Here is a 12,368-nt window from a genome sequence, read left to right as displayed (position 1 = left end):
CTATCACTTGGAGATTGAAGACATAGAAGAAATGGAAAGTAAAGGGACAGACCTCACCTTCTGTAATATTCAACATGAATAACATACCTTGTGGAACAGAATTTTTTTTCAGGCAATGTGTTGGTTTCAAATACAGGTATAATATGCTTTTCAGCCCTTCCTCCACAATTACACATTGTGTAAATCATAAATTCATACCACATGAAAGCAACACCACCAATACCTTAAGTACGAATCATTTCAGGCGACTATAATAAATTTTTATGCCGACGGAGATTCAGCTGAAGTTAACAGGACTTCTGAATTAGAAAACCTGGCCACATATACTTTAAACATTAGGAAAGATGCCACAATAATGCTTTAACCCCTAACTTTACACAGAGAAAGCCACATAATCCGTGGAGATATTTAAATTCACTCTTAAATTTCAGTAACTTCAGGCTCAGATGTTTCTCTCTAGAGTGTAGAGTAGTTACTTCATGTGTCAGTTCTCAGAAATAACAAGTTTCAGTTAATTCAGCAGTAGTAGGAAGGTTCATTTTCTTCTCTAAAATAAGTCTCCACAAATGTGAGACAAGTAGATACCATTTAATTTGAAAAATAGGATATTTAAAATCCTTTATTCCCTCTTCAGATTATCACCTGAATTATTCTGCCTTCTGAAAAGGTCAGTGGGAAGAACAGATTTCTTAAATGATATGGAAAGAAGACAAGGTACATTTTTCATTAGCAACCAAATGGAATAATTAAGGAGAGCGAGTGCCTAATTATTTAGTGCTTTTTGAATATTTTTTTAAAGAAACACAAATATACAATTTCAGAACATGAAATCTTTTTCTTCTCTTAAACAAAGATCTCAGCCCCTAGACTATCAAAATAATTGCAAGTGTGGCAGTTTTAACTAAACAGTCACTTCATACATTTACATAAAATTAAAACGTTTAGCTCCTCACATCTGTTGTAAAAATGCTGCAAAGGAGAAGATAAGAAATTTCCAGGAATTCGGGATTTCCTTTGGTATAGTCAAAACCATCAGGTGTTTTCCAGAGCCTCCGACATCCTCACTTCTCAGTTTGTTGTACTTCATATACTTTCACTTGTGGTATTGTAAAGCACAGACTCCCTGCTCACCAGCAGCATCTTCAGTGGCTGCTAACTGCCTGCGGGCCTCTTCTTCTACAGGACAGGCTATTTCTTCTCAGTTATCTATTCAGGCTCCATCCTGCACTCCATCTTTATTCCATATGCTTATTAATGGCCTTTTTACAGTTCCTTCCGAGGCCAAAGTAATTATCACAGTGTATTTGTTTGTCTGAATGAAAACATCACTTCTGAAAAAGCATTTCGCGCAAATATGTACAGTATAGCTCATATGCTACCAGTGTAGTCAGTGCTAAACCAGAGGCTGCACTTGATTATGGAAATATGATTTCAGTGGCTTCCCTTTGATAACATTTTTAAGACAGTTGCTTTCCATCAATACAATTTTTACACACAGGCAATTAAAACACAAGACTAAACTGCAATTCTAAAATATGTACATAATAATCTGCTAATGAAGTATAAAAATACACTTGGGCTATTATAAGGTCACAAAATAGTTCTTATTATTTGGTCATTTACCCTGTATCTGATTGGATAATTCCCTCAAATCCAAGACTCCTTTCTTGACTGCATGTGATTTATTTAATTTTTGAGTTCCCAACAAAATGACTACTTAAAAAGAGGTTTTGGTGGATATACGAGTTCTTATCCATGGCTCATTGGCATCAAAAATACTTTACTTCACACACCCTCAAATGGTTCAGGCACCACTCTGACACACTGCATTAAGTGGACTAGAATTATGTTAATGATGTGCATCTTTGCTGTATTCTGCTTTATTTTTCTAGGCAGCCTAAATATAGAGAAGTGGATGAAGGTAAAAATACGTTGGATAAGATTGATTTTTTCAATCTTTCAAAAGCAAAGAAAAATTAAACAAGTAAATAGAATGAAAAACTTGAAGTGTTATACAATTGAGAAGTATTATTAGATTTTTGTGATTTTAATATTAAAACTTTTTTCTTCCCTCAGTGAAAATTATGAGCAAATTTCAACATGAATATCTGTAATCTCCCTTTCCTGAGGGGAAGGTGTGGAAAGGAGAAGAATGTTTTGGAAAATACCAATACTGCTCATCATCGTAATGTTGAAAGTCCCCAAACTAATTTACAGATTTCACGCCACCAAAACCACATTCTGCACTCTTCTTGAAATTAATCTTATTTATTCTCATCACATCTTCCCTAATTCCTCTCGTTTTAAACAAACATTATTATTTGTCTTTCCTTGTAGGCCATGTCTTCTTAAACCTCTAATAATTGTTGCTTGATTTTGTCATCTTCAACCAAAACCAACTAATGAATCCTGTTTGTAGTTTAACAGCTGTCATGGCCCAGCTCTTAATTCAGAGTCTACCGCATCTATATGCCACAAACGCATTAGGCAATACAGAAAGGTAAGCTTCACTAATCACTTTATTTCAATTAGCAACTCTGTGCCCATTATTTTTAATAACAGAATCATCAGAAAAACAGGTTTTCAACTTTGCAGAAGGCCAGTGACAACAGTTGAAAACGAGCTATTCTACTGCACCTTTCAATGAAGTTGTGTTAAGTGATTAACTTCATCAGCTATCAGGATAGCTTGCTATTGAAAAAGCAACAGGCTCCACAGCTAAAATGTCCACAGTCATGCAACACTCACCTAAAGAATGCCTTAAAATAAATATAACAGACATGGACAGACATGACCTCCTGGAACTGATCAAAAAATGATGACTTTTTTTTTTTTTTCCAATTCAAAATGTTTATGGTCTTTAATTGGGAAGAAAAAAAAAAAAAAAAAACAAAACACAAACAACAAAAACCCTGTTTCATTTATCTGACAACGAGGAAAAAAAACCCCAAGAAGCATCTTCATAAAAAATGAAAATACAGATTACTTATTTTTCACCATTCTTATGCTCAAGTACTGAAAATAAGACTATTTGGTACTTTGCCATCTCTGCAGGACAATCCTCAGGTCCCATCCCTTGTGCTTATGTTGGAATGATATAGGCAGGGTATTGTTCTCCCTTTTGGTTTCTCTCAACTTAGAATGCCACGGTTTCTCAAGGATGTCAAGGGAGAACAGATGTGGTGGATTACTGAATGCACATATACACATATACTCAAGAAAAAGAATTTGTGGTAAATAGCCAAACTTTCACCTTCAATGTTTATCTATACGTATGAAGATTGTGAGCAACTAACTGTATGGTGTAAATAGACTGGGAAAAGGTTCAAGAGCTCCCACTAGAATGAAGACTGAAAAATTACTCTTTCAAAGGCAGCTCTGAAATGGAAATGTAAACACAGTGCCCAGATGAATGAATAAAGCTCTCTGCGGCAGACCTACAGATCCCAGCTACAGGTAGTCTCTCTAAGACTCTCACAGCTATTAATTAAACTTAAGTTCAACGACCTTTCAACAAAAGAGAAGAATCTTTGTCGGGCAGTCAGCCATTCAGAGACATCTTCTGTGCTCAAATAAAAGAGCCACAGGACTGTTTGGTAGGAGACATGAAAACATGAGCAGCCTTCCTAAAAAGTTTCTTGTCACTATACAAAAATACAGAACACCCAGAGTGAATAAGAAGTTTCAACTAATGAAGCACTCAGAATAAAAATCACATGAAGGTTAGTACCCAAACTGAACCTCTAATATCAATGTGAGTAAAGACTGGAGGAGAACTTAACAAGAATAGCATAAGGAGGATTTGTTATAAGAATGGGAATCTCCATCTTCTACAGGTAGCTGAAGTAATTGCTATGAAAAAGACCATTAAAAAAAACCAAATGCGGGCAAGACTGAGTGAAAAAAATGTTTTTTCCTCCTGAAGATAATAAAATCAGGGTCAGTTACTATTGATGAATTCAGATTCTAGCAGGAAAAAAAAGTCCCATGAGAACTTCCAAAAGCCCACCAGAAGACGGTCTAAAGAATTAAGCAAAAGCCAAATGCACAGTCATGTAAGGACTAAAAAGATGCTGAATGGACCTAATAAGAAACTAGTATGTCTAGGTTTTTTCAGATCACAGAAATAAACCAGATTTACAGGCAGGCAAATTAAAAGAGATGAGTGCAACCTAGACATGTGCCAAGCCACATGTTTCAAATGCTGAGACTAATACCTTCTTTCATCACATTAGGTCTTTCTATTAATTAGCCTCCAAGCAGGAAATAACAGCTTCACTAAAATCTTGAAAACCATCCACCATTTAGGCAGTAAGATGGCAAAAAACAGAGGCTCAGGACTTGATAATAACCTTGGTTTGTTGCAAGATCTGAAATCACAGGAAGAGCTACAGGTCTCCAAACCAAGAGACACAGCAAGTCCTGAAACCAAAACTGTTTGGGTAATGTTGCAGCTTGAGGTACTAAAAATGGACTGTCTTCTGCCATCCAAAAGATAACTCCTGACAAAGAAAAACTTGAAGGTAATTAATATATTACAATTCCTAAAGACAGGGCTAAGAGTGCACCTGACAACAATCCTTGGATGGGACTCCTTTCGGAGAAAGAAGTTGATCTCGGGGAACCCACAAATCCTGCAAACCAGTCTTCAGAACATCATTGTTTATCTCCCCATTTCTGTACATCAGCCTGAAGGAACCTAGGTTGCCTACAAGACCAGGAGGGCTCCTTGGAGCTTACCCAGTAATATGTGAATCCAAAGTTCTCAATACAGAAAAAGAAAATGCTAGCTTCAAGCATAAGCAGGCATTAGGAGCAGTATTTTTTGTGAAAAACTTCAGTGCTGCAGAGAAAACAAAATCCAGAAGCCTGTTCTGTTAATGCTTATGGGACAAATTTAAACCAAAAAACCTTCCAGAGTTACTCTAGAATAACATTTGAAGGTAAATTTATCACCCAAAACTCTACAAGGGAGCTGTAATATGAAAGGTGGTAAGGCTTTCACTGCTGGTGGGGCCAAACAACCTGAATAAGATGACTCTAAGCCTTCTAAAGATGAAGAGGAGATAGATGAAGGACTTCTTTATTTAATCATAAAATTAGATGGAGATTGAGTGGCTTGTAACATGAGAAGTCTTTGACATAGCAGAACAAAAAGAGCTCTAAAGGCTGTCTGCCTTAACAGCCTTCAGGTCAATCAAAAGATGGTGAAGCCATGGCAACAGGTTAATATGTCTCAGCTCGGGTTTCCCTAAGAATGGAAGCATAGCTATAATATATGAAGCCCAACTCACCTTACAAAATCTAGTAAATTCATTGTTGACATTGAAGTATATGGATAGATTTCTATCTTCTTCTGCAAAGGCAGCAGAGTCTACACCTACAGAAGGACCCCAAATACACATTTTATACCTTACCTTTCCAGATGAACTTGCCATATCTCTACAAGCATGCTATGACTGTCAGGAGAAAAGGAGGCTGAGGGGAGACCTTATTGCTCTCTAGAACTGCCTGAAAGGAGCTTGTAACAAGGTGGGTGTTGGTCTCTTCTCCCAAATAGCAAGTGAAAGGACAAGAAGAAATGGCCTCAAGTTGCACCAGGGGAAGTTTAGATTGGACATTAGGAAAAATTTCTTCACAGAAAGGGTTGTCAAGCACTGGAACAGGCTGCCCAGGGAAGTGGTTGAGTCACTATCCTTGGAGGTATTTAAAAGATGCATAGACGTGGCACTTAGGGACATGGTTTAGTGGTGGACTTGGCAGTGTTAGCTTAACGGTTGGACTTGATGATCTTAAGGGTCTTTTCCAACCTAAATGAGTCTATGATTCTATATGTGATCTCTTGTATTTTACCTTGAAAAAAAGGTAAAAAAATGAAGAGACAACAGTGCAAGCATTCCACAGAAATCTCCAAGTCTCCTACTTCAAAAATGACCTCAAAGTTATTCTAGGCATCAAGAGCTTGTGAGAACTCATAAAAGTCAGAACCAGTGATCTTGTATCTTATGTTACCAAGGAAATTTCCCCTTGCAGATGTAGTTAAACTCAAGCTAGCTATGAAGCATGTTGCTTCAAGTGATTTTCTTTTCATTTCTAAGTGTCAAGGACCTAGAAGTTCCAACCAACTCTGGAAAGCCTTTTCAGGTAGCAAGGTAAAAAATTACCTTGTTTACAGTAGGTATTCACATCATGTCTTAAAACTGACTTGACATTTAAAGGAAAAAAAAAAACTTCTGTTGACATTTTTGGTGGGCTTTAAATCTCCTGACCAGTATTACTTTCTGTGCTATTGCACAATTAAATTTGCATTGCTGCGTAACCCATGTATTTTAGTACAACACAGGTAACACAAAAAGGACATGACCCATACAATTACAAGATGATATTCAGAACACTGCACTCCCACAACTCACACTCTTTCCTAAATACAGGAACTATATTGTCCATCAAATCTGAAATTCCCCTCCTTTTCTAAGAGTAAAAATTTAACATCTCCATTTCAGAGAAATATACCATTGATGCTTTTAAGTTCTGCAGGTAAAAATTTTCAGGAGCTGTTGATTAGGAAAAAGAAATCTATCCTTCTAACAGATAGCTAATAGATGACAATTTTTTTAACGGTCTTTTGATTTCCCTATTTAAAGGAACAAGCTTATACAATCCTTATAAAGAAGAAAGTTGCCATGCACACTCAAATCCTGACACTAGTTAAAGGCTACAGGCAGGCAGCAAGGGTATAGGCATACCTTCCATCACTCGGCTTAACATTCAAAATAATGAACGATGGTAAAGCAAAAAAAACAAGATAAAAGTGAAAGAAAAGTAGAAACGAAAGTAAAATAAAAATTAAGAAGAAGAATGAAAAAAATAGTAAAGCAGCAAAGCAAGAGTTACTCTTCCATGAGGAAAAACTAAATCATTTTTTCTTGTCATGTGATGTAATTCACTGTTTCTTCTCTGTATGCCTTTTCATTTTCCTCTATGCTTGTCAGCATAGCTTGAGTTTAATTTTTATTCCATTCGTCTAATTTTGTTTAGCACTGATAAAGCCACATATTAAGAGGAATAAATGCTTGAAATCTACCCTCCTGAGGATGCTTTTCAATACTATATCCTGGAACTGTACCCTATGTTAGACTGAACTAATTTATTCATGAGAATGAAAGATTTGCTTTAAGGATGTCCTTTGTCTTTCAAGAAGAAGTTCAGATGAGCCCTCCTGTGGCAGCAGAAGCAGAGAGCTGTGGCAAGTGGCGTGTATCTCAAGTATTTTATTATCCCCCATAATCTGATCACCTAGCATGAAAGTCAGTGTGATGGGTATAGACAGTTTGCTTTCAGAGGATTTAAATAGTTTTTCAGTTGCAGGAATTCAGCTAAAGTGAAGCATAAGCAAATTAGGGTTGAAAAGATTAAAAACACAGTTACCACTTAAATGTAGGGTAATACTAGAGCAAATAAAAAATCTAGTTAATAATGGCACAGTCTTTATTCAGAACTTTTTTATTTCATTTCATTCTTTGAGACAAAAGAGTAGTTTGCATTTCTTGAGATTTAAAAATAAGCATTTGGAAATTTATTCCAGAGTGGTATCTAAGAATTTTAGGTAGAAAGAACATTGTATATTCCGGTAACACAATTTTATTGCTAAGTATTATGTCTGTTCTTAATGTCATTTCAATCCAAAGTGGTATACAAAGAACTAATAAATAAATCAAATAAAAAACATCTAAGCTAAGGCAACTGCGCTGGCCAAAGCATACCATCTATAAGGGCTTCTTCTGGCAAAAGCTTGAGTTACACCACTCACAGCATGCTATTTAGAATGGAATAAACTGTTTAATGACTGACGAAGACCTCTTCATCGGATGTGTTCAAAAATACATTTAAATAATAATGGAATTACTGAAAAGAAAGATGATTCGTCACTCACTGCAAAAGGTTGAACTAAATAACTTAAACAGTTTTTTGAAACTCCAATCATTTATGACTATTATAAATCCATATAATGCTAATATGAAGATCAAGCTGTTTCTAAATTTGATTATGGTACCAGACACTTACCTTCAAGCCTGTATTTTTGTGATACAATGTTAAATTGGTGACATTTAATTATAACACAGTATCAGATGACTTGCTGAGACGTACATATAAATATATATATTATATATATGAATGGAGTAGAAGACATTTGTGACTGTGTGCATCTGATATATCCCTTATACTTCTTCAAATATTACCACTCATATTTAATAACATTTTTTTGGTAACAAGCTTACAGATTATATGCAGGAAAAGATGTTTTTGGAATTTCTAACACATGAAACTGATGTTTATTTATCTGCTTGAGGGTAGGGAGGCTCTGCAGAGGGATTTGGACAGGCTGGAGCGATGGGCTAAGGCCAACTGTAGGAGTTTCAATAAGGCCAAATGCTGGGTGCTGCACTTGGGCCACAACAACCCCCAGCAGCGCTACAGGCTTGGGGAGGAGTGGCTGGAGAGCTGCCAGTCAGAGAGGGACCTGGGGGTGTTGATTGACAGCCGGCTGAACAGGAGCCAGCAGTGTGCCCAGGTGGCCAAGAAGGCCAATGGCATCCTGGCCTGTATCAGCACTAGCGTGGCCAGCAGGGACAGGGAAGGGATCTTACCCCTGTTCTCGGCACTGGTGAGGCTGCACCTCAATGACTGTGTTCAGTTTTGGGCCCCTCACTACAAAAAGGACATTGAATGACTCGAGCGTGTCCAGAAAAGGGCAACGAAGCTGGTGAAGGGTCTGGAGCACATGTCGTACGAGGAGCGGCTGAGGGAACTGGGGTTGTTTAGTCTGGAGAAGAGGAGGCTGAGGGGAGACCTCATCGCCCTCTACAACTACCTGAAAGGAGGCTGCAGAGAGGGGGGGATGAGTCTCTTGAACCAAGTAATAAGTGATAGGACAAGAGGGAATGGCCTCAAGTTGCGCCAGGGAAGGTTTAGACTAGATATTAGGAAGTATTTCTTTACAGAACAGGTTGTTAAGCATTGGAATAGGCTGCCCAGGGAGGTGGTGGATTCCCCATCCCTGGAGGGGTTTAAGAGTCGGGTCGACATAGCACTGAGGTGTAGTTGGGAACTGTCAGTGTTAGGTTAATGGTTGGACTAGATGATCTTCAAGGTCCTTTCCAACCCAGATGATTCTGTGATTCTGTGAAACACTTAGCTCATGTTCCTCTGCCAATCTGATTCCTAGGCCAATATATGAGAGAAAAGACCTCTGAATCGCTCACTGTGCCTGCCCCACCACCTTGATTGTTTTGAGCATAAATTATCTTTGTGGGAATTAGTATTTCATGCTAAAGTTTTTGTATGCTGAAAGTGTAACACAACATGAAGTAGCCAAGGCAGAGGCTTGTTACATGTAAAAAGAAGTTGTATACTAAAAGCAAGATATAATTAGTATTTGCTTCTCTTCACCCAGCCATATGCATCCTGGAATAGTGAAACCAGAAACTGTGTGTAAGCATTTTGCAACACTGGGTGCACTTACAAGGTTGTAAGACTACTGGCATAATCAACAAGCATTTAGTAACAGAGCTAAATATATATATAAATACATATAATATAAATATTTAGAAAATTATATACTTAAAAATATATACAATGTTTATACTATATGTATATGTTTACATATATATTTATATGTAAGCTATGCTGAATATATGACAGCAGTTTTGTGGTATTACATCCTTACAGCTAATGAGGGTAAGATTTTTAAGAGTTAACTCTTCCGAATATGAGATATGATTGATAAGGAGTGAGACTTAATTATTGGCAATGTGTATTATTAATGAATGGCAATCCCATAAACTGATGCTTTTAAGTTTGGAAAAGGCCCTAATTTATCCTTGTCTTAAACACACCCATAACAGTGATTGAACTTCCTACCTGGAAAACATAGTTATTTTCATTTGCACCACACCAATTTTGATATTTACAAAGTCACTGCTACTGTGTAAAACAGCAGACTGGATGGATACGGGTATGGGTAATTGCTTGTGACTTTGGAATCCATGAGCCTCTGGACTTTCCCCTACCCAAGCTCGCTCTCCATGAGTCTTGAACAGCCTGGCAAATGCACGTAACACTGCAGCTGGGAATTAAGGCAGTGCCTATAATTAATCATGGTTCAAGACTTCAGTGATGACTTAAAGGGATCTTTTTCCCCTCTGCACAAATGTCCAGAAAAAAAAAAAAAAAACAGAGAGGTGGTCTTGATTTTGAGGGGGTAGATGATTTTCCCTATATGAGCTATTAGAGGCCGGTCACAGCATCTGTAAGAGCAGAAAGATACTATAAGATCATATAAATAATCTAACTTTTTAAAAGCTGTCTGCCTACTGCATTTTGCTACCATGCTCACGGACAGACTGACCATGAGATCTCAGATGAGAAAGACATTTCCCCAGTGGTCATACTGGCAAAGAATTTAATAAATTTTTTTTGCATCTCTTAGCAGACAGTGTGGACCATGTGGGCCTGTCTTATCCCACAAGTCGCCTGGTACTGGAAAGCCTTTATGTGCTGTGGAAACATCCACTCCTCCTGAACTCAGCTCACAGTGCAGAACAGCATGACTTTAGTCTAACTGATGTCACTGGGCTTAATTTAGAGGCATCAGCACTAAATAGAAGGTCTTGTGATACACATAAGCTAAGACTAGTAAATACCCCAAGTCTATGTAAGTAGAAAAAAAGCAATTGCTTTTCATAAGTGAATTTCATGGGGCTTCACCCAAAGGCTTCAAATTTACCTTCAGTCCAATTGCAGACTACCATCAAACCTTCACATGTATGTCCTCACTTCAAAACCAGTGATCATACTGGATACAGCATGATCACAAAGGTCAATGAACTGAAATGGTTGAAGACTTCAGTTTTTGGTTGCCAAGCTAGTTTTAAGGTGGTTCAGTACTGCAGTCAAACTTGCTACCAGGCCAGAGAGTTGACATGCTAGTACCGGTACAAGGAAGGTGATAGGAAAAGGCAGATGGGGCAAGTCAGCACCGCTGATGTCAATAAAAACTGCATTTAGAGCTGTTTAAAATGACCATGAATTATAGCCCCCTTTTCTATGACTAGATTTTGTTACCGCAGATTTTTAATGAAGTTTTTCTTCACTGGGTTTGTTATATTCAAGGCCAAAGCTCTGCTAGCAAGAGCAGGGAGCTAACACATCAGGCAATTTCTAAAGGCTGCCGAATGAATACTCCCAAATTGGGATTGTTCAGATATGCTGAACAGGACACAGGAAATGCCGTACAAACCATTTAGAGGAAATGGAGGTCTTCCTATGGGAGAGTCCCTTCATTCTAAGTAAGAGACACTATCTGCACAGAGAACAGCTTTTCATTAATTTAGGTGGGGAAGAGAAATCCTGAGAGTTGAATAAAAAAAAGATATATCTCTCTATGAAACTTAGTTGTTTCAAGTGAATCAGCATTTTGCTATACACTGCTTAAGGTAGAGAATGGTGTTAATCAGCAAAAAACCTAAACCAGTCAGACAAAAAACCTAAACCAGTAAGACTTTCTGAGTATTATTACATGCTGGTTTTTGTTAATTTTACGTTAAGTATGATGATTCCTATGAAATTTGAAGTAATAAGAATATGCTTAACAAAGTATATGAAGTGATATTTTGGGGTAAGTAAGACTATTTAAAAAGACTGACCTTTGAAAAAAGCTCATTTGGAAAACATTTAAAGTCATTTAAGAGCATTAAAAAAATATTACCTCTTTTGAACTATAATAGAGATCTTATTAAGTCTGTTCTGGAGAGAAGTCCTGAAATGATAACAGAATTCACTCACTGCATCAAATTCACCACTGTATTAGAGACTGCATATTTGGGAAACAGACATCCTGGAACATGGAATATATTCTTACTCCGTGTGCAGTTTTGGCTAAGGTTTCATACATTAACATTGCCACGACTAGTACGGGTTTCCTCACATACTCACTTATGAATGCTGAGACTACCTGCAAACTGACAGCCTGCTTACTCCACATTTAGTGTTACATCCCAGACGTTACTGGTTAGCATTACCTTGGTCTATGCCCTGAGCTTCTAACTATTAGTGCACCTTCTCCTTGAAGGCAATTCAAGCACCTTCAGAAGATCCCCAAAGCATTCAGGACTCATCCAGTAAAATGGAATTCCACAACACAGTCTGTTGCTGGGTAAGGTGGATTTGTTTCTAAACATAACATACACATTCCATATAAGCATTGCGTCTGTAAACACAATGATTTTTTTAAAAGAAAAAAATATTGCCAAATTTTTTTTTCACCTTTAGTCTGACAGATTACAATTTCTGAGTCTTAGAAGACTGGC

General features: G+C 37.4%; 1 protein-coding gene across 3 annotated transcripts in view; it reads right to left on the bottom strand.

The window, feature by feature from the left end:
• The window catches only part of CTNNA3 (catenin alpha 3), a 544,925-nt gene that overhangs the window by 107,138 nt on the left and 425,419 nt on the right, over positions 1 to 12,368 (bottom strand). The window lies entirely within an intron of this gene.

Source organism: Strix uralensis, chromosome 7 (genome assembly GCF_047716275.1).
Source record: "Strix uralensis isolate ZFMK-TIS-50842 chromosome 7, bStrUra1, whole genome shotgun sequence".
Classification (NCBI taxonomy): Eukaryota; Metazoa; Chordata; class Aves; order Strigiformes; family Strigidae; genus Strix; species Strix uralensis.
The sequence above is the reverse complement of the archived record's forward strand: the minus strand, read 5'-3'. Positions and strand labels throughout refer to the sequence as shown.